The sequence below is a fragment of the Panthera onca genome, chromosome B1, assembly GCF_046562875.1.
Source record: "Panthera onca isolate mPanOnc1 chromosome B1, mPanOnc1 haplotype 2, whole genome shotgun sequence".
Classification (NCBI taxonomy): domain Eukaryota; kingdom Metazoa; phylum Chordata; class Mammalia; order Carnivora; family Felidae; genus Panthera; species Panthera onca.
The window spans coordinates 33,032,647-33,055,485 of record NC_138342.1 but is presented as its reverse complement, the minus strand read 5'-3'; the positions used below and the strand labels follow the sequence as shown (position 1 = coordinate 33,055,485).

The following is a 22,839-nucleotide window of genomic DNA, read 5'->3' as shown; positions in this document are numbered from 1 at the left end:
CATATATTATGGTGTTACTCCCCTATCAATATTTATTTCCAGTATTTTCCAAGGGGTATGTCTTTTATGGGTCATTCAACAAATATTTATTCAGTATCTACTATGTTCCATGTACTGTGTTAGGATTCTATGTTATTCTTCAAATTACATATAGAATTACACATAACACTTTTTTTTCCTATTGTTTAAAGTTTAGAAAGGTTGAACTTTATGATTGGGCAAATAACCATATAAGATCCCAAATCACTGTCTGTGGGTAAAGCTGGCCCTTTCTATCTCTCATGAGATTACAAGTAGATGCTGGGCAAGGATGCAGTCATCCAATGCTTGACTAGGGTTACAAGATCAGCCCAAAGTAGCTCAATCACATGGCTGGTAAGTTGGTGTGGTTGTCGATGGAGGCTTTTGTTCCTCTCCACATGTTCCCTTCATAGAGGTGCTTGAGTGGAGTGGTGTGTAGACTAGCTTCCCCTATGGCACACAAACCAAAAGAATGAGGTGGAAAGCTGCAATCAGTGCCTTTATGACCTAGCCTCAGAAGTCACATGCCTTCAGCTGTATTCTATGGATCAGCTTAGTCCTGAATCAAAAGTGCTGGAGGTGGACTACATTTACAGAGGTGAGAATCATTGGAGTTTACCTTGGAAGCTACCTACCAAGGATTCTAACATCTTGATTTTTCCTGTAGTTTACTTTATTAAAGCAAATATTGATAGTTTTGCAACAACCCATATGATTCTAGTTGTGACATACTGTTGTTTTAAACACAGCTGTGTTTGCAAACATATCTGTGCACAGGAGTGCTCTCAAGCATATAAGACTTTTTTAAAAAATGTTTATATTTGAGAGAGAGAGAGAGAGCAGGGGAGGGGCAGAGAGTGAGGGAGACACAGAACCTGAAGCAGGTTCCAGGCTCCGAGCTGTCAGCACAGAGCCCCATGCAGGGCTCCAACCCATCAGCGGTGAGATCATGACCTGAGACAAAATCGGATGTTCAACCTTAACCAACTGAGCCACCCAGGCGCCCAAAGACTTTGTTCCACAAATTAAAGTTCCACAAATTCAAGATCCTTTGCTATAGCAACATGAACTTCATTAGGGCCTTAGATTCCACCTCAAGCTCTCTAAATTTGAGTAGAGTTCAAGATGTCAGATTAAGGGCCAAGAAGTTTGACTTCTATTTACTTGTAATCTGTTAATTAACTAGTAAACACTTTTTTTTTTTTTTACCAGAAACCTTAAATTATTTAGAAATCTTTAGCTGTGTAAAGATTTACACATGAAAAATATCTTTCAGATTATATTACTAATTTGCTAAAGGTGACTCAATCAGTTGAAATGATTTACTAACTAGCTGGGTAGAAATTCGTTAAGGTCACTAAATCAGGGTAAGGAAAACAGTTTCTTAGTAGTTTTCACCGCTTCTGGAGGATAGGCAGAGAGGATCTGCCTTTGTGAAATCTTTGTTTGCAACTTACACTTTTACTTGCCACTGGTCCTGTTCTAATTAAAGTTTGTTAATTCCTGGGCCTAAGAAACAATAGGGTAGCTGTAAGTTTTGCCAAATTGGGAAATTTCCGGGGCCCCAAAGGTTTAGCTGGTAGACTAAGAAGGCCAGAATGGGAGAGCAGGAAGCACCAACTTGGTCCAAAAATAACTAGGGTTCTTACTCCCCTAATAGTATTCCTGCAATTAAAGCTTAGGGGTGCCGCCCAACAATGCTTACCCCCTCCCTGTTCACTGTCTCCCGACCCGCAAGTCATCGATGGTGACATAGTCTCTTTTTCTCAGCTTAATTTTAGACAGCTTTCCGGGTGCAAAAACATTAGGGGAGGGTAAAGAAGATCAATAACTGCTACATCTGACATACTTTTGTGCATCAGACTAAATACTCATCTCCTAATTTTCACTCGGGCCTGAGTGATAAAAAAAATAAAAATCTCTACTGAGGTACCCTTTCTCAGCACCCGTGAACTTGAGCCCACCTCTACTTCTACCCTCGCAATTCTAAGGACTCGGGTCAGAGAAAGCCACCAGCTCAGACAAAGGGAAACGCACAGCAAAGGACGTTGTCCACCAAAGACAAAACAGAGGCTACGCTGGTCAAACAAACCGGGGCCTCGCCCTCCTCACTTCACAGCGCTCGGCCCCACCCCTCCCAACCGGAACTGCAACCCCCGCGCCGTGCGCCCCCACGAATAGCGTGTCGCTCGCGCCCGCCCCGCCTCCTCCAACGCACTGGGCAGGCGCGGGGTGCGCGCATGCTCCGCAGGCGGGCTGCTGGGGTCTCGAGTCGCTGCAATCTGTTGCGCCGCCGCCCGCGGGAGCCGGCAGATCCGGGTCTCGTGGCTTAGAGTGACGTGGTCAGTCGAATCAAAACAGAGGAGGGGAGGAAGTCAGCGGCCAGGAGCAGCAGCGGCCGCGGCGTCCCGAGCAGCCGCAGCGTTCCGGAAGCTTCAGGCGGTTTTTCTGCCGAGCCTGGGTCCCGGCCCCCATCCTCCCCGCCCCGTCGGTTGTTGTCTGGGCGGGTGAGTGTCTCCCCCTCTACCACCGCCGTTTGCCGGCCCACCCTCCCGTCACCCTGTTTTTCTTGGGGGTTCCTCAGGCTTTGGGGAACTGCGGCGGCTGCGGCAGAGCGGGGCTGGCTTCTCAGGCTTGGTGGTTCTTCGGCCGGGCTGGTGACTGCACCGGGAGAAGCCCGCTGCTGCCGAGTCCGCGCCCCCCGGCGAAGAGCGAGGCAGAGAACCTGCAATTTGGCTCTCTCTGCAGGAAACCAGAGTCGGGGCTTGGCAGGAAAGTGGACGGTAGCCACGGGTGGTTTTATTTTTAGGGCAAGACCGTCAGCTCGGGTGGAGGCGTATAATGGAGTAAAAAGAAGAGAATCGTAGCTGAAAGGAAAAACCCACAAACCCTGAAACCTACACTCTGTCATTTACCTCTATTTCTCTAGGTTTGATGAAGTCATTAGGATGCGTCCTTTGTTGTGATTGATGAGCCAGGAAAGCTGCCATCCAGAAAGCGGGAGCTTTTTTAGCTCTTATTGTGGTGGGAGTTTAAAGTATTCCTTTTTTCTGTTCAGTTAGTAGAACCGGAGCTGACAGTAAAGAGGTAGTACCCTTTATAAAGATAGATAATGTGCGATAAACTGGTTACCGGAGTACCTGAAGTCCAGTGTTGACGTTTAAAGCCAAAGTTTTCCAAAGTGGCTGTTTCTGTGTGTGTTAGGATTTTAGCCAAGATGATGTTTGTTAGCTGTAGAAAGTCGATAGGATGTTTTCACTTGTCCTAGTTTGCCGAATCGAAGATTCGGCCTTATTAGAATGTCTTGGTTTTGCATGAAGAGCCAGATGAGCCTCACGCACGTAATATCTGCGTTTGTTGAAGAGACCTTCCAGTTTTTGTGTGTTATTGTTATAAACCGTTGCCAGCTCTACATGCACGATAACTTGAGGTGTAAGGACGGTGGAAGACCTTTCAGGTGTTTTAGTCTTTAGACCCTATTCAGTGGCGGTTGCAGAAAGCTTGTGTTCTCTTTGACTTCAGGTGGCCGGCCACGCAGATTCTTCTAGTGTAGGCTGCTTCAAACCCTGCCACCCTCTGCGCCCCTCGACAGCACAGAGACAAGAGGACCAAACCTCCTTTTTGCCCTAAGTTGGTGTTTAAAAAAAGAAGATTTTGTTGTTGTTGTTTGGTCCCCAGAAAACTGATTAATTGAGGTGTTTCTTTGGTAAATGGCAAGAAAGGAGAAAACACGTATGTGCTAATTGATTGCCCCTTATGAAATCCAGAAAGAGTACTTAGGAATTTAGGCTACTCCCTTGAAGGGTGTAACCTTGGGTGGTATAACATGGATCACTTCTTAACGAATTTCTTTCTCTTACATGTGCAATTGAGATCTTTTTTCTTAATACCACAGTTGGAATCCTGCTGATTTAGAAAAATGAAATTGTTTTCTTGAAGTTCTTTTTTTTTTTTTTTTTACCTTTTACGTAACCTGTAACTGAATATTTTTGCTTATATGCAATAATTTGTAATAATTGGAGAATTATTACAATTAATAAACAAGAAAATAAGTCATTGATAATCCTGCCATCCAGAGATGACCAAAATGTTAGTGGTTTATATCCTTCCAGACTTCTTTTTTGCAGTTAGACATTTTATTCAAAAATGGTATCATAACTGCATATGCTTTTCTGTAACCTTGCTTTTTCGCATAGTAGTACTTTGGAGTAACAAAATTTATATTTTAATAGATACGGACTTTTGGAACCTATCTTTTAGGGTATATTCACTGTATATTTGCCAAACATTTCCTCCCAAACTTTTATGATAGTACAAAGAAGTTAATATGCATTGTGTAGCCGTGGTTTTCTTGTTTAACCCTTGGGAGAGCAGGCACAAAATAGCCTAAGTTGATAACAGGTAGTTTAAAAGAGTTTTGCTAATTTAGTGATTTGATTCAGGTAAAGCTTTAGTTCTGTTCCATAGCTACACTGTGCTCCAAATGCTGACCAGCTGTCCAGGCCTCCGTTAGTGAGGTCCTGAAAGATTTGACTTTATGAATCACACTGAAGAGTCTTGGATGTATGCCCGTTTAGCCCAGTGCCTTTTTGGTGGTGCCAAAAGAGAAGGAAATGTTCCCTTCACCTCAGCTTCAAAAGATAAGTACTGTCTAGGAAGTATCCTAAGTATACTAATAACCTATTTACATCTGTTAGTTGTGAACTACCTAGAACCTTTAAGTCTATTTTTATTCTGTATCTCTTGGGTAATTAGTCCCAGATGCTTACTACTTATTTTGTGACTTAGTTCTTTTTCTTTGACTTACCTTAATTGGAGTGTTTATATTCTAAATTTGGCCATTACTACCCATCGCTACCGCCTCTACCTTTGTCACCTTTCACCATATCTGGCCTACTGTAGTAACCTCCTGACCTCCCTGCCTCCACTTTGGCTTTTTATGGTAATTCCCCTTACCACAGCCCAGAGATCCTTTAAAGTGTAAATTATGTTGCCTTGTTTTTGGAGAGCCTTTCATCACATTCAGAATAAAATACAAACGACGTGTTCTGGAACAGCCTCCTTCCCTTAACTCACCTTGTATCACTCTGCCTAGATTAGTACCCTAGGGCCTGGCCATGTCTGTTCCTGTGTTCTAGACCCACTAGGACAAGCTGGGAACTTGCTAGGCTTGTTCCTGCCTTAGGGCATTTGAGCTTGCTGTACCCTGTGGCTTCAGTATTCTCCCAGATCTTGCTATGGCTGATTCCATCATGACATTCAGGTTTCAGATGTTTCTTTGAGGAAATTTCTCCCCAGTTATCTCTCCATTCTCTTTTATTTTATTCATAACATTTTGCACTATCTGGAATTTCCCTATTTTTTTAATATTCTGGTTCCTATGCTAGAAGTTAAACTGAAAATTGGGATCCTGCGGATGTTTTCCTATTCTCTGCCTAGTAGGTACTTAATGAATGTTAGTTGAATGAATGAACTTGCTGAACATGTCTGTATTCCTCTAGAACATACTGTCAGTTTTAGATAAGCCCTTTATATAGAAGAATCCTAGTTTTGAGTCTTTTTTTTTTTTTTTTTTTTTTTAATAGGACGGTGCCTTGATTCTCTTACTTCAGTAATTCTTGATGTTTGGGCCAGAGCATGGCTACATTCTACTTTAGAACTGTAGAATTAATCCCTGGGAGGAATGGGTTCCAGGAATCTGCATTTTCAACAAGCCCTTGAGGTGATTTTAATGCATATCAAAGTTTGAGAATGTTTCTTAATATTTTAATGGCTTTTCTCTGGGAGATTACTTCTTGCTTTGTAGTAATAATGATAGCTACCATTTTGGGGAACTCTCTTACGTGTTAGGTACTATGCTAAAAAATTACATGTTTTTCAGTTAACTGTAGATGTAGAACAACTCTGACGTAGGTATTCCTACTTCCATTTTACACATGAAGGAACTGTGACATGGTAAGTGGCAGAAAGTTGGACTTGAACATATCTGTTAATCACTATACCCTACTGCCTCTGAACTAGCGTTTAGAATTGTACACAGTACTTTGGTTTTGATAGACCATGTTTTTGTTAAGGGCAAGATAGTGTATTCTATCTCATTTCCAATCCAATCCTTAATGAAGTCCATTGGTTTGTTGGTCTTTTTGCTGAAGTTGCACAGGCAAAGTTGCAGAGGGAGAGGACCTCTGTAAAGACTCCTAGGTCTTCTTGCTTTGTTGTATTGAGAGCCTACCAGGCTTAAAGTAAATTTTAAGTATTTGAAGTTTTCTCCTTCCTGTGCATTACCTTGTCTTCCACACACCAAAAACCTACCACTTTCTGTCTGCTTATGTAGTCATTTGAATTCTTTCTGTATTTTCTCCATTGATGTGAGTGATTAACTATTTGGACTATCATTGGATCATTGTAAACTGAATAGATTTTTCACTGCAAGACCCCTTTCTAAATGAGCTAAAAAAGTGTTAAATTTGATTGGTGTGTTGATTTTTTTGAGGTGGGGGAACTTAATCTAGAAAAATACCGGTTGTCTTTAGTTTCTTCCTAGTCTTTAAGCTTAGCTAACTGTGTTTATCTTTGGAGGCTCAGGTCACACATGACCTTTACCAGAGCTCTGTCCTCACCCACCTCAGGCTTCTGTAAATAGCAATGTTTCTGATCCCATCACTTCACTTTCTGTATTTAATTGTCTGTGGCTATTTGGCCTATTTGATCGGAAGACCCATGAGGTCAGGGAGGACCAGTTAGACAATCAGTAGGCATGTTGATGTAATAAATAAAAGAAGAAAAATAACAACTTTAATCTGTGTTTGTAAAAAATGGTACATCGCTAAAAGGAATTATTTGTGATCTTTTCCCATATAATTTAATAGGACTTAGAACAAAACCTCAATACAAGACCCTAAATTGTCCAAATTAATAAATAGTGATATATTGGTATATGAAATATAAAGATTTTGCAGAAAGTGAAGCACTCCCAACTGTTCTTTGTTATATTTTGGCTTCTATAAGGACTTTTTATGACCATAAAACTTCTTAGATGATTAACTGATACATGCTACAGGCTTATAAGTAAAGGTATTCTTTTGGTACGTGTTTATGTGCATATTTGTGTTTTGGCCCACATAATAAGTACTAACCATATGAATGGTTGTTTCTGTAGTTGGGCACCTATCAGCAGATCCTCCATTTGGATAAAGAGCAGTTTGGGCACTTTAAAAGCCATTTTGAAAAAGGGCTGAAAATTAGTTGAGTCTTAAATTAAACTGTGGTTACCTGCCTGAATATCAGTAATAGTGGCATTTACCTTTTATGGCTATATTTGCCAGCCCCTTGAATTCCTTCACACACTTCCCATGTACTTGTCACATCAGTCCTCCAAGTCAGATACTGTTATTCCTAATTTACACTGCAGGAAATAGGCTCTGACCAGTTAGGTAAGTTGCCCAGGGTAAAGCCACTGGTACTGTTGGGATTCAAACCCAATTTTCCCCTGACCCAAAGCTCATGGACTTTATATGGCAGCAGTATCGACTGATCTTCCATGATCATAGAAGTTATAGTAAGTAAACCTACTTTTTACAGCTGTCAGAATATGCTAGTAGAACTCCTTTCATGAATTGAAGATGGGTTTCTAATAGCCCCTGTGTTTTGTTTTTTTTTTTTAACATAAGAGATGCTTGTTATGAAAAGCTGCAAGACGGTAGTATATGAAGCCCAACACAAAATCTGTAATCTTCTCATTCAGAAGTTATCTCTGTACATGGCATTTTCTTCCAGTCTTTTATTTATTTATTTAAAATGAATCTTTGGGGGACGTCTGGGTGGCTCAGTCGGTTGAGCATCTGACTCTTGATTTCAGCTCAGGTCGTGATCTTGAGATCCATAGGATCGAGCCCCGTGTTGCACTCTGTACTGACAGCACACAGCCTACTTGGGATTCTCTCTCTACTCTCTCTCTGCCCCACCCTCCCCCCAAAATAAATAAATAAACTTAAAAAAAATTTTTAAAATAAAAAATAAACTTCATCTTTGGTGTAAATAAGATGTAATACCCACATAAGCTTGTATCTTAGTTTAGTTTTGTGGGGTTTTGTTTTTGTTTTTGTTTTAACTTAATGAGCTTTTTACCATGGCCTTAGAAACTTTCTACTTTCTTGATTTCTAGAAACTTTTTTATTTTTAACTGGCTACATTTTTTTTTTTTTATTTTTTTAAAATCTTTCTTTCTCTTTTTAGTAATCTCTGCACCCAACCTGAGGCTCAAACTCAAGATCCCAAGATCAAGAGCCGCTCACTCTTCTGATTGAGCCAGCCAGGCACCCCTTAACTGGCTATATTTTAGAAGATATTTTGAATAAGCTTGATTACTTGGAGTTTTCATTTAATGTTGGACATGAGTGTAGTTGCCAGTTTCACCATTATAAATGATACTGTGATGAACCATGGCTTTAAAAGTTAACCTAAGCTCTGAATGATTAGAGCAACCAGTCTAATTCTTTTTTTTAAGTTATGTTTAAGACTTTTTAATGATTTGAAATGTAGTGATTTTAATCGTAATTTGACAAGTATATACAGTATACATGTATTTGTGATGCCTAGAAAATTTACATGAGAGTTTTTAATAGAGATTACCTCAGAGGGGAGAAAAGTACTTTTAACTTTATTTTTAAAAAGAGAAAACTTCTTGTATTTGAATTTTGAAACTATAAATGTGTATTGTTTAAAAAAAAAATCAAGTCCTGGGGCACCTGGCTGGCTCAGTTGGTTGAGCATCCAACATCCGCTCAGGTCGTGATCTCAACAGTTTGTGAGTTTGAGCCCTGCATCAGGCTTGCTGCTGTTAGCACAGAGCCTGTTTCAGATATTCTGTTCTCCTCTCTTCTGTCTCTTTCCCCGCTCCTGCTCACGCTCTCATTTTAAAAAATTAAAAAATAAATGTAAAAAAATCAACTCCTTTGAAAAATTAAAATCTTGCTTCTAAACTAAAACCTAATTTTTAGATGTGTAATAGGGTTTCTATTGTGTTAATAACATTTTAAACCTCAGTGCTCTTGTTTTGGAGAAAGTTCCCTTCTCATAGCTTATTTTCCTACTGAATTTTCATTTCCTATTTTAAATTTAGGTCGTGGCACAGATGTGAGTCTCAGCTTTTTAAAAATACAAAATGAAGCTGGTTTTTGCTTGACTGCACTCATTGATAAGTACTACATGTGCAGTGTTTTCAGAATTTAACAGCTTAAAATAAAGATGTTTCAAATCAAGATAGGAAAGCAGTAAGCATCTTCCTGGTATATGCAACAGACTTAGAGGTGTTCTGGCTGCTAGCTTGTTTTATATTACTATATACTTTTTAAAACACAAGTTAATTTTTTTACATAGTATGTATTTTGTTGCTTTGTTACTCTTAGCAAAGGTAATATAAAAGAAACCGACTTGCTTAAAATTTTGAAGACAAAAAAATCTGTGGTGTTTATTCAAATTTCATTTTTTAACAATATTGGTTTCTTTATCACATTGGGTCTAAGCATTTTTCCTGTCATCATGAGTGGCATTTATGTGCATCTGTCTATAAATGTGTTATCTAGGTTGTAGCATGGATGAGAGGGATTACATGAATTGGGAGAGCAGTAACCATATTTCTTTCTGTTCAAGAAATTATATAAGCAAGCAAATGAATGAGAGAAAAAGTCTTGATTCCACTCTTTGAATGATGTAAATTATTCACAAACTTGTAATATTACTTGTGATGTACTTCACAATTTCAGAACACACTAGTACTGTATTTTGTAATAAGAGCTGTTGAAAATTGCTTTCTTAACATAAGTAACCTGTATCCACTATAATTTGGTATTACATAGTATGGAGTTTTTATATCATCTTCTGTTGAATTTTTCTGTTTGTAACTTAGGAAAAACAGACTTTTTTCCTTAGTTTAAAAGTTTTTTATTCAGGGGACGCCTGGCTGGCTCAGTTGGAAGAGCATGCGACTCTAGATCTTGGGGTCTTGATTTCAAGCCTCATGTTGGGTATAGAGATTACTTTAAAAAGTAAATGAAAAACTTAAAACATTTTTTAAATTCAGAACATGTCTAATAAGTATTCTTGTGTAAATTTTAGAAAACATTTTAGAATATGAAAAATTTGGTTATGATGTTGGATACAAAGATGGTTCATTTGAAAAGTTTTCCTTTATTTGACCATTCACAATAAATTTTACAGACCATTCACAATAAATAAATAAATAAAAGACTGAGAGAGAATCTTTGGGACTGTACAAAAGTAAGGAACATCCAGGGAAGGTCAGGAAATTCCTAGGTGAGGGACCAAGATTCAGAACAGAAGACTTCTTTCTGCTTTGTATCTTTTATGCAGAAGAGCGATAGCTGAGCCCCAGGGGAATACAAACCTGCCAAAGCAGTATACAGAGATCTCAGGCTGAGAGTTCAAGATAAATTTAAAACATAAGGGCTTAAGACTTGAATTGGCCCAGAGCATTTTACAGCTTATAAAGCACTCTTACACATTCTTGCTTGGTCTTCGAAACAACCCTTTAAAAAGAATAGTTTCAGTTATTGCTCTTGTTTTATAGATAGGGAAAGTGAAGTCAAAGAGAAGCTAATTTATCCTTTTCTCAGCACTGCTGTAACTTGAATTGTTTATCTAAGATGTATTCTGCTATCCCATGATGTTTTAGCCTAAGGTGATTCCTAGAATACAATCAAATATAGGTAAAGGAAGAAAAAGGTCACTGAGGAAAGAGAAGGTAGTGTCTAAGACATAGGGAAATCGAGTACATTAACTGCGAGTTTCTAGAATAGTGGTGGCAGCCCTGGGGTGGACCTTTTATAGAATCCTGCAGAGATATTGGAGGAATTAAGGAGCTGAAGAAATTCTTGATGTCCTTGAAGAGTTAAGCTTTTAGAAGCGATGGGTGGAAGGTTAGTTGAGGAGAGAAATAATTCTTTGATTTTGAGCTTTCTCCTGAGAGGTCACTTGTCTGTGACATTTATTTTGGCTGTTAATTATACACTGGTATGTAATTATTATTATATGAGTTAATTATAATTAATAATTGATTGCAGCTCTTAGAGGTAAGGGATGCCTTTTATTTCTTTTATATCCTCCTCTGAACTCTTCTGCCAGTTACTTAGTCCCCCGAAGCCTTGTTAGATATATACTTCAGAGGAAAGGAGAAGTGAGAGAAGACATGGGTTTGAATCACACCTCTGCTTTGTGACACTGGGTAAGTCACTGAGGCTCTCCGGACCTCAGTTCTTCTCTGTTTAAATGAATAGGTGAGAACTGCTGCATCCCCAAAGTTTTAATAGTAACACTTGTGAAGTTGTGATTTGTTGAATTATGAGTAAATGAAGGCTTGTCATCCTCATACATGTAGGTAATGTATACCCTACCTATACAGTGATATCTTGCACAGACCTATTGGTAACACTCATCTTGTTTCTTGTATACATTCCCATTACACTCTGTGGAAAATAAGTATTTTGTTGTTATTCTTTCTAGCCTGCTTTGGTCTCTTCCTTTTGAATAGTATGCTCTTTCTGAAAGAGTGCCTTGAAGCTTTTTGTAATCCTGTAAAAATATTTTGTAAGAATTTCAGAGATGGTTCTTATTGTACTTTCTCTTATAAATAGCTCATTCTAGGTGGAACAATATAGGGTCATCCTATTGGATCAGTATAGGGAATATTATAGGGAATTTGTAATTATAATTGCTTGGTTAGTAATTTGAGTTTTAAAATTTGTTGTGATAGAATTCAGGGAGTCTCAACTCCAAAGCACAGAGATTGTAATATTTAGGGTATATAATGGAATTTAATTTCAACATTTAAATTATTTTATTTTATTTTATTTTTTTGAAGTTTCTTTAGAGAGAGCTCACATGACCAGGGGAGGGGCAGAGAGAGAATTCTAAGTAGGCTCTGCACTGCCAGCACAAAGCCTGATGTGGGGCTTGATCTCAGGAACTGTGAGATCATGACCTGAGCCAAAATCAAGAGTCAGACGCTTAATCAGCTGAGCCACCCAGGTGCTCCTCAACATTTAAATTAAAAACATAAAATGTCTTTAACTTCTCCCAGACATAGCTTTAGCACAGTTTTTAGCAAATGATTAACTAATTTGAACTTGTGTCTGCATCCTTTTCTTGTCTACTTCCCATCAGAGATGCAAATGTAGTTTAAGTGAAAAGTAAGTCATTGATAAGAAGTAATAGGAAGTCAGTTGATAGTCATCTAATTTCTGTACTGCTCTGAAGTTGTCTTTGTAAGATTGAAAGAAATGTCACTAGCATGATTGGTCATATCAGAAAGATGTGGAATGAGCCCTGGTCAGGAATTTACATTGTCTCTTCCTGTCCAGAGTTCATCTCATACTAGATGTGTGATCATGGTCAAATTGCTAGCTTCCCTGAACCTATTTTTCTCATTTATGTCTTATGTTATGTTTGTTATGTTATGTTTTAGAGAGAGTGAGTGCGTGCATGCACGAGTGGGAAAGGGACAGAGGCAGAGGGGGAGAGAATCTTAAGCAGGCTCCATGCTCAGCACAGAGCTGAATGTGGGGCTTGATCTGACAACTGTGAGATCACGACCTGAGCCGAATCAAGAGTCAGATGCTTAACCAATTAAGCCACCTGGGTGCCCCCTATTTTCCTCATTTAAAAACAGGGATAATTTTCCTGCTTTGACTTTGTCAGAAGGGGTGTTGATAGCATGTGAAAGTAGTTAAGCTACAGGCAACTATAAACTACAGGTATGGCTATGTTTGCTTGAGATCCATTTCTGATAAAAGAATAGAGCAAGTGAATATGTGTTGTGTATGAGTGAATTTGAACACCTTATTACATTGAGATGTTGGATCATCTGATAAAATTAATCCCAACCGTTTAATTGTAGTATATTAGTATATAGCATGATAATGATATTTTACTCGAATTGATAGACAAATATTTTGTTCTCCATGTTTAATATGAAAGATGGCCAAAGTTTTGGGATATCTCTTCTCTTTTGTTTGGTCAGTTGTCTAATTTACTATGGAATAAAAACCTCTGCATAAAAACTTGGGGTCAGAAAGCTGTTTCTAGAAGGAAATTATTTTTAGAGATGAGTAATTCCCTATATGATATAATTGGGAACAAGGTTAAGAATAAGAGTGGAAAGCAAACTCAAGTGTAGTCTCCCTGAATGTCCTGGAAGCAGTTCTAGCAGTTTCTGGCATTTGGTTCACTTTCTTGGTTTTATAACTTTCAAGTTTTCATCAGTAGAATTGATGCTTTTTAGAAAAAAATGCATAGAATACTTATTCTGAGTTCCCCATTTCATTGACCATCATTTCTATTTTCTGTCTTAAACAAACTGCATGCATTCTAAATTGTTACTTTGCATTGTGCTCTTGCTGTGGGTGTTTATTTTTATTTTTTTGAAGGGAAAGAATTTTGATACCGTTCTTGATCACTGTAAAGATTCGATTGGCTGTTTGAAAAGTTGATTTCATCATAAATCACTTTCTTAAAATCACAGTAGAAAGATTATTTTCATCCTTCTTGAAACAGCCTTGGTTATCCCTGCTTTCTCAAGAAGAGCCCTATGTTTGCATGGAGGGAAACTGAAGTGTGTTTTGTTTTTCTTTAAAACTGTAGTAAAAAAAAAACAAAACCTTAAGTATGTTTGAAATTTTTGGTACTAAAAGGTAAAATAGTATAATGAGTTCCTGTGTACCCATCAACTGGCTTCAACAATTATTTAACTCATGGCTGTTTTATTTTGTGTATTCTTCTCCCTTGCAGGATTATTTTCAACTAGTTTCCAGGCATTATATCTCGGTAACTGAAAATACCTAGTAGGATCTCTCAGAGATAAGGACTCTTTTTAGATGTGTAATTGACATTGTAGTTATGTTAAAAAAAAAAAAAAAATTAGTAATTCCTAAATGTTATTTGACCCAGTCAGTATTCAAAGTTCCTTGTTCTTGCATAAATGTCCTTTTATAATGTTTGAATCAGGATTCAAACAAGGTCTGTACATTGCATTTAATTGATGCCTCCTAAATCTCTTAACCATATCCCTGCCATATCTTAATGTTTTATTTATTTACTTTTTGCCATTTATTTACTGGTAAATCTGAGTTAGTTTTCCTGGGTTTAGCTGCAGTATCCAGAAATTTTTTCCTTATTATAAGAGTTCATGTGTGATCATTATATGATACTTCAAAAATAAAATGTGTAGGGATACCTGGGTGGCTCAGACAGCTCAGAGCCTGGAGCCTGCTTTGGATTCTGTGTCTCCCTCTCTTTATGCCCCTCCCCCACTTGTGCTCACTCGTTCTCTCTCTCAAAAATAAGTGAATAAACTTTTTTAAAAAGTTAAAAAAAATAAAATGTATAAAGGGAAAGGTAAAATCCTGTCACCTAGAGATACCCAAGGTTGAAGTTTTTGGTATGCATGCTTTCAACTTTTTTGAGTTTGTGTTTTCTTGTGCTTTTTTAACCATGTGCATGTGCTATGCTTATTTTTATATACTATTTGATATACTTTAATATTGTGTTGTGATCATTTCCCCATGTCATTATGAAAGAAAATGAAACATTTGGCTGCCTAAAACTTCATAGAATGTATCATAATTTAACCATTCCCTTTTACCCATTTAGATTGTTCTAGTTTTTCACTGTTATGAGAACCATCTTTGTACATAATTCTTTGTGTTTCAGATTTTTAAAAATAGAAACTGAGTTATTCAGAGGCCACGAACCTTTTTTAACTTCTGGATTCATATTGCCATAAAAATTATTATAATTTGTAATCTCAAATGCATTCTACAATTTATTTAAGAATCTGTTTGCATATGCTCTGTTATTAAGATGCCTTTGTGAGCCATATTAGTTGAATGTGGTTTTTCCCCAATTCTTTTGCTCTTTTTATTTTATTTGGGTTTTTTTTTTTAACTTACACGGTATTATGTTGTAAATTTGTTGGTATTTTCCGTTGTGTGTGGGTAGTTCTTCCACAATGGTCAAATAAATATTCACCTAAATTGCCTTCTAGAATTACTGATGGGTTTTTTCCTTCTTAACTGTTAGTAGGTTTTCCTAAGACCATTTATTAAAATACTGATTCCTTCATTCATTTGTGATTTAAGCTTTGATGTATAGATAAATACATTTTGTGGTTGGTATGTTCAGAAAATTCTATAAAAAGAATTTATTTCTTATTTCCTAGGTTTACTTATTTACTAGGTTGTTGTATTATCTTTATCCCTCTCCTTCCTCCACCTTTGTTTTTCTGCTTGTCATCCCACCTATGATGTGCATCCAAGATGTCTTTGATTCTGGATTTGCCCTGGGAAAACAAAACTAGTCCAGTCCTTGTCTTTTTCTTTTTTGTCTGTATATAAAAAAAATTTTTTTTGAGTGTTTATTTATTTTTGAGAGAGACAGAGACAGAATGTGAGTGGGTTAGGGGCAGAGAGAGAGGGAGACACAGAATCTGAAACAGACTCCAGGCTCTGAGCTGTCAGCACAGAGCCCGATGCAGGGCTCGAACTCACAGAGCTGTGAGATCATGACCTTGAGTCATGAGCTGTCAGCACAGAGCCCAATGCAGGGCTCGAACTCAGGAACGGTGAGATCATGATCTGAGCTGAAGTTGGATGCTCAACCTACTGAGCCATCCAGGTGCCCCTGTGTATTTTTTTAAAACATTTTTTGTTAAAGTTTATTTATTTTGAGAGAGGGAGAGAACACGAGCAGGGTAGGGGCAGAGAGGGAGGGAGAGAGAGAATCCCAAGCAGGCTCCATACTGTCAGTGCAGAACCCGAGTTGGGGCTCAAACTCAGGAACTGTGACATCATGACCTGAGCTGAAATCAAGAGTTGGATGCTTAACTGACTGAGCCACCCAGGTGCCCCTGCCTTCATTTTAAACTCAGTTTGACAAAGCATTATATAAACATTGATAGTTTGTGGTATTTATACTGTTATTTCAGCATTTTGATTTCTCTTTTTAAAGTTTCTACCAGAGAGTGAGTAGGAGCAGGGAAAGGTCAACTTTTTTTTATTAAGTTTTTAATTTTAATTCCAGTATAGTAAACATACGGTGTTATATTAGTTGCAGGTGTACAATACAGTGATTCAGTAATTGTGTACATTACTCAGTGCTCACTCATCATGATAAGTGTACATATTCTTTAGGGAAAGATAAACTTTGGAAAACTGAGTTTGCAAAGAATGATTATCTCAGATTTAGGGCAAAGACTGATTTTAGAAGTATCCATGTATATACTTAGTAATTTCTTGTTGATATGATTTGTTTCATTTTGTAATACATTTACTTATAAAGTTTAGAAGCCCTTTTATTATATATTAAGTCTAGCCAACAAATTCAGCGATGACAGAGGGTCAGAGGGTTACAAGAGAAAATTGAGATGCATTTATTTGTTCCTAGAGCTAATGGTTCTGGCAGTGGGAAGAACAAGAAACTTCCAGTAAGGTTATTCTTTTAAAAAGTTAATATTTTTTTGAATAGTTCAGAAGTGTTGTTACTACTTCTGTCCCCTAGCCACCCTTTCCAGAGGCAACCAATTATATAATTACTTTTAAATACTAAATTCTTAAGGTTTTAGACCATTTGCAAACCTCTCTCTATAGATAAAAATTCATGTTTAAGTTATTAATGTGTGGGAGTTTTGGCAACAACCTTTAGTATTTCGGGTAGAATCATTTGTTTAATGTGTACATGAATGTTTATATGTATATACAAATTGACATACCCTTACGTAAATATATAATTTGATTCAAGCAGTAAAATGTAGTATGGAAACTTAGGAAAAGAAGAAGAAGAAAACATCATCTGATCTCCTTAACAGAACCAGTACAGTCATTTTAACGTAGCATAATTCTTCCCTGGGTTTAAATTCTGGACATATAGTAATTCTACATACTTTTTTTTTTTTTCTTTAACCACAAGAATTTCACATTGCGCATACTGAATTTCTGACTCATTTCTTATGAAGGAAATGAATTTTTAGTAATATTGCTCTTGGAAGCAGGGTAGGGAACTAACCTTTATTGAAGAAGAGAAACAACTAGAGATTGGCAAAAAAGTAGGGAGTTTAAATAAGGGTACATATTTTTATAATTCAGCCTTGAGAAAAATAAAGTAAAAATCAAGTTGTAGTAATTCTGGATTGTTAGAACTGATTGTTTTCCCCTCCTCCTCCTACTCTTCCTCCTATTCCGCCTTTTTTGTAAGTTAAGTGATAAACCCAATGTGGGGCTTGAACTCATGACCCTAAGATTAAGGGTTACATGCTCCACTGACTGAGCCAGCCTGGAGCCCTATTTTAAGGAATGGATCCAAGATGTATAAAGGATAAGCTGACATTTTGTTATGTTTTTATGTGGATACCAGAGGGAATTTATTTTAAAAGGAAAGTTTGTGGTATGCTAAGTCATGCTAAGTTTATGTTGAGACCTCAGTGAAGCAGGTACAGCAGAGGCCAGAGACTCTAAGTCATAAAATGTAAAGGGATTGACACATCGAAAGGCCTAGTATACAGTACTCTACTTCAAGTAAAAATTAATTTATTAGCCTCTTGATAGAATTATAGGGAGGGTGATCCCAAAAAGTTTCTGGAGAGCAATGGATAATTGTGGAATTAATAGTATATTACCCAATATTACTAATTTAAGATAAGTAAAATGTCAGTAATCTATTTCTTTTTATCATTTGTAAGGACTTACCTAGGATCACCTGGAAGTAGTATTAGTCTGCTTTGTCTTCTCTGATCCGTGATAAGTTTTGTGTTCTTTCTTTGTTTTTGATGTCCTTGACAGTTTTGAAGGAGTATTGATTAGGTGTTTGTAGAATTTCTCAGTTTGGGTTTGATGATTTTTTCTCATGATTAGACTTAGTGTTTGGGGGGAAGAATACCACAGACATGAACTGCCCTTCTCATCACATATTGATAAAGAGTACATAATATCAGCATGATTTATCACTCATGATATATACCTTGATCTTTTGGTTAAGGTAGTATTTGCTAGGTTTCTCCACTATAAAGTCACCTTTGCTTTCTATATTCTACTCTTTATAAGTAAGTCACTAAGTCAAGTCCACACTCAAGGTCAGAGGAGAGTTAAGCTTTACCTCTTCGAGGGGTTAAATCTACTTACAGTATTTGGAATTCTGTACGGAAGATTTATTCCTTTCCATCGTTCTGCTTTCCCCGCTCTGTTGGAGTATTTAAAAATAAATCACAGATAAAACACACGTCAGTGACAAGAACATTTTTAGAGTTTTTTTTTTTTTCTTTCTTTCTTTTTTTTTTTTTTTTTTTTTTGAGTAACTCTACACCCAACATGGGGCCTGAATTCACGGCCCCAAGATCAAGAAGCATGCTCTATGGACTGAGCCAGCCAGGTACCCCTGCAGTTTTGATACATATTGCCAAATTACTTTTCCAAAGTGTTGTAGCTATTAGCTGTAGGACTTAGCAGTGTATGAGTAAACTTTCATTGTTCTTTGTGTTTTGTTTTCAGGTAAAAGTTCACATTGATTTGCAGGTATTTGATGACATAGTTAAGGTGAGGGTTTTTTCTTTTAAATTTTTTTTTTTTTTTAACGTTTATTTATTTTTGAGACAGAGAGAGACAGAGCATGAACGGGGGAGGGTCAGAGAGAGGGAGACACAGAATCTGAAACAGGCTCCAGGCTCTGAGCTGTCAGCACAGAGCCCGACGCAGGGCTCGAACTCATGGACCGCGAGATCATGACCTGAGCCGAAGTCAGCCGCTTAACTGAGCCACCCAGGCGCCCCGAGGTTTTTTTTTTTTAAGTAAACTACCTCCCAATTTGGGGTTCAAATTCAAGATCAAGAGTCCCAGGCTCTACCACCGAGCCAGCCAGGTGCCCCAGGGTGACTTTTTTTTTTATGTTTGTTAATTAACTATGACTCTTATGGGAATTATCTTTTCCCTTTGGCTTTACCTATTTCAAAATTTTTTAGAGCCTCTCTTGGCTATTTTAACTCTTTGTCTTTTAGAGATGTAAGAGATTTATTTACCATTTTGCTTACTAGCCGTTAATATTTATATATTTATATTTATGTTTATTTTTGAGAGAGAGAGAGAGAGAGAGAGAGAGACAGAGTGCGAGCAGAGGAGGGGCAGAGAGGGAGACAGAATCTGAAGCAGGCTTCGGGCTCTGAGCTGTGAGCTCAGAGCCCTATGTGGGGCTCAAACTCATGAGCCATGAGATCATGACCTGAGCTGAAGTCAGACACTTAATCCACTGAGCCACCCAGGTGCCCCTAGCCCTTAATTTTAATTATCTTCAGGGTTTTGTCTTTTATTCAGTTTTCATGACCATATCCTCTTTCTTAGTCTTGTTGTATTTAAAAATTTTTTTCCTTGTTTCTCTTACATTTTACCTATTGGTAGGAAATTTGCTATCCATTGGTTAAGAAGTAAACAATTTAAGGCCATTTATAAAGTTCATGTAATGGTAATTCCATTCCAAATTAATGTGAGAACTATTATAGGTTAATCTAGGATATGATTGGATTATATCCTTTAAAAATTCATGAGTGAATCTTCCAAGCATTTTGTGTTAAAAGTACTTTTAAAATATTTACTATTTTGCAATGTGTTATAAAAATTGCTAACCCATTTGAAAGCGACTTTTATCACCTTGAAACCTATGTTAACATTTTGCTACATTTGGGAATTTTTGTTACTCCCAGGTATTTGTAAAATACTCTCTCTTAAAATAATTTAGGGGGCGCCTGGGTGGCGCAGTCGATTAAGCGTCCGACTTCAGCCAGGTCACGATCTCGCGGTCCGTGAGTTCGAGCCCCGCGTCAGGCTCTGGGCTGATGGCTCGGAGCCTGGAGCCTGTTTCCGATTCTGTGTCTCCCTCTCTCTCTGCCCCTCCCCCGTTCATGCTCTGTCTCTCTCTGTCCCAAAAATAAAAAACGTTGAAAAAAAAAAAAAATAATTTAGAATATAATAGTGTCTTAAAAGGATCTCACCAAACCAAATATTTTCTTCTGTAAGAGGAACCACGTACAGAAAATGAAAACTCACATATGCATACTAACATAGAAATGCTTTCTTCCCTAAATCTTTAATGGCTTGGAAGACAATTTTTTTTTCACGTGAATCCTTGACCTCTATGGCAACAAAAAATAGCTCCAAAATAAAAGAAAATTTAAGTAATTTAAATAAAATTATCAATTAAATTTGACTCCCCAGAGGTGAAATAAGGTAAATTAAACCCACCCAGGATGAGCTGGAGTGTTTAAGGTTCTAATAGCAGATTATAAACCGGTTAACAGCACTGGAAAATTCCCTCAGCATATAGAAACAGGATGACTCAACTGACATATTGCAGCTGAACTCTACTGGGAAAGGTTTGTTATTTGCAGTGGAAGGAGGAAATGACCCGGATCAGAGCATTTGCCCTCCCAACATTCAGAGTGTATTATTTCACTTCTTTTCTATGGTAGGAGTTGTTTAAGAGAGGATAGTTTGAGAGCTTTAGATGTGTGCATTTGTTTTGCCCTTTTAAGGCCTAAAAAGCAACCTTTAGGGGCTCCTGGTGACTCAGTCGGTTAGGCATCTGACTCTTGATTACAGCTCAGGTTATGAACTCACGGTTTGTAGTATTAAGCCTCGTGTGGGCCCTGCACTGACATTGCAGAGCCTGCTTGGGATTCTCTCTCCCTATCTCTCTGCTCCTCCCCTACTTGCTCTCTGTCTCACTCTCAAAATAAATAAAAATAAACTTTAAAAAAGTTGCTCTATTGTGGGCAAGACAGAACTGAGTTACTGAATCAGAATCTTGGTATGATAGAATTTATTTCAGGGTGTTTTACAAATACCTAGAATTTATGTCAAGGTACAGAAAGGTATTTTACAAATACCTAAGGGTATTAAAACAATTCTTTTGATGTCCTTGTTTCAGAGTTGTTCACCTCCTCAATATATATCCTAATGTGAGAACAGTGCTAAAGAATACCAAAATCATGAGCTTGACTCTTACAAACAACCAGCTTTATTGCAATTGGTCATAAAATGTCAAAGTCGTGAAAATATGAACAATACACTGAAAAAAATCAAAATAATCCAGGGGAGGAGGGGAGGAATTACACATGGGCATAGATAAAATAGATGAAATGAAACAGGCCATTGGTTGATAACTACTGAAGTTGGGTGACAGCTTCTGGAGAGTTCCTACACAATTCTACTTTTTCATATTTTGAAATTTTTAATAATTAATTTATACATTAGAATCTTCCTTTTACAGTTAATACTTGCGATAGCAATCTGACTGTGGGCATAAATTAACCAACAGTTTATAGGTTGCTTTTTTTTTTTTTTTTTTTAATGTATGTTTATTTTGAGAGCCGCTTAACCGACTGGGCCACGCAGGTGCCTCTGATAGAGCGACTTCTTAATGTCTCTGGACACATGAGATTTATTTTATTACTATTATATTTTAATGTTTATTTTTCTGAGAGAGAGAGAGAGAAAGAGAGTGTGAGTGGAGGAGGGGCAGAGAGAGAGGGAGACACAGAACCTGAAGCCGGCTCCAGGCTCCGAGCTGTTAGCACAGAGCCTAATGCAGGGCTTAAACCCACGGACCTGAGTTGAGGTCAGATGCTTGACTGACTGAGCCACCCAGGGTCCCTGGACACACGAGATTTAAATGTGAGGTAGGATTGGTTAAGTTTTTTTGCTCTAGTGCTTAGCTGCTTGTGTGCACTGATGCTTGTTCTGAGGTCCTAGCCAAAAGAGAACTGTTTCCATTCTGTTTTCAAAAAACAAATAATTTTAAGTGGAAACTACTAACTGAAAACTGAATAGTACTTAAAACAGCTCAAGTTTATGTGAGGAAAGTTCCACAGAAGCATAGCGCTGTTGAAGAATGTCCTGTTTATAAGTGCGTTTTCTCATTTTACTGGAACTAGTTAATACTGACATATACTTTAAAATTCTAGGTGATTTACATGCTCCTGGCATATAGATACAGAGAAAAGAAACTTCAGAAATTCAACAAATATTTATTAATGGCTGTGGCTTAAGCAGCAAAGGAGTTGTTTGGAGACAGAGTGATGACTAAAATAGGTTCCTGCCCTCAAGAAGCTGTGGACTTTTTGCAGGTGGAGGTGATGGTGATATTGGTGGAATCTAATTTTGCCAATCAAATGAATTAAAAGGAGACTTGAAACTAGCTGTGTTTTACAATTTTTATGGATGATGATAGGTACAGGTCTCCCTTTATAAAAGACAATTTGTTAGCATTTTGGTGTTCAGAGGCTGCAGAACTCGGTAGGTATTAGGCATTTTAGTATTTGAATTTCATATTTAAAAACTTATAGTATCTTTTAATTTCAAATGGCATTTTATTGGCCTGGGGAGGCACAGATAGGAAGGAAGGACCAGTATTATAAGTGGACCAGTATTTGCTTATGTCTACACCAGTACAGTCTGAGCTCTTTTATCCCTATACAATTTGCAAAGAGGTGAGAAACAGGCTTTCAAGGGTGAATTTTATCTGTAAGCGTAGGATATATTTACTTTCAGGTTTTCTGTGTTAGATATGTATAGTCCGTTCTCTGACATGAAGGCTAATCTTTTTTTTTTTTTTTTAATATTTTTTAATGTTTATTTATTTTTGAGAGACAGTATGAGTAGGGGAGGGGCAGAGAGAGAGAGGGAGACACAGAATCCAAAGCAGGCTCCAGGTTCTGAGCTGTCAGCCCAGAGCCCAACTCGGGGCTTGAATCCACGAACCGTGAGATCA

General features: G+C 37.7%; 1 protein-coding gene across 3 annotated transcripts in view; it reads left to right on the top strand.

Moving 5' to 3' along the window:
* The first annotated feature begins 556 nt into the window (after positions 1-556).
* SMIM14 (small integral membrane protein 14) overlaps positions 557-22,839 on the top strand; it is a 79,460-nt gene continuing 57,177 nt past the window's right edge. The window contains exon 1 of one of the 3 annotated variants that reach the window (XM_078446194.2): positions 557-619. The gene's annotated coding sequence lies outside the window, so the exon portion shown is untranslated. Of the gene's footprint in view, positions 620-2,266; positions 2,529-11,138; positions 11,264-22,839 lie in introns of those variants that run through there. The other 2 variants (XM_060655218.3, XM_060655219.3) reach the window with 2 other exon arrangements.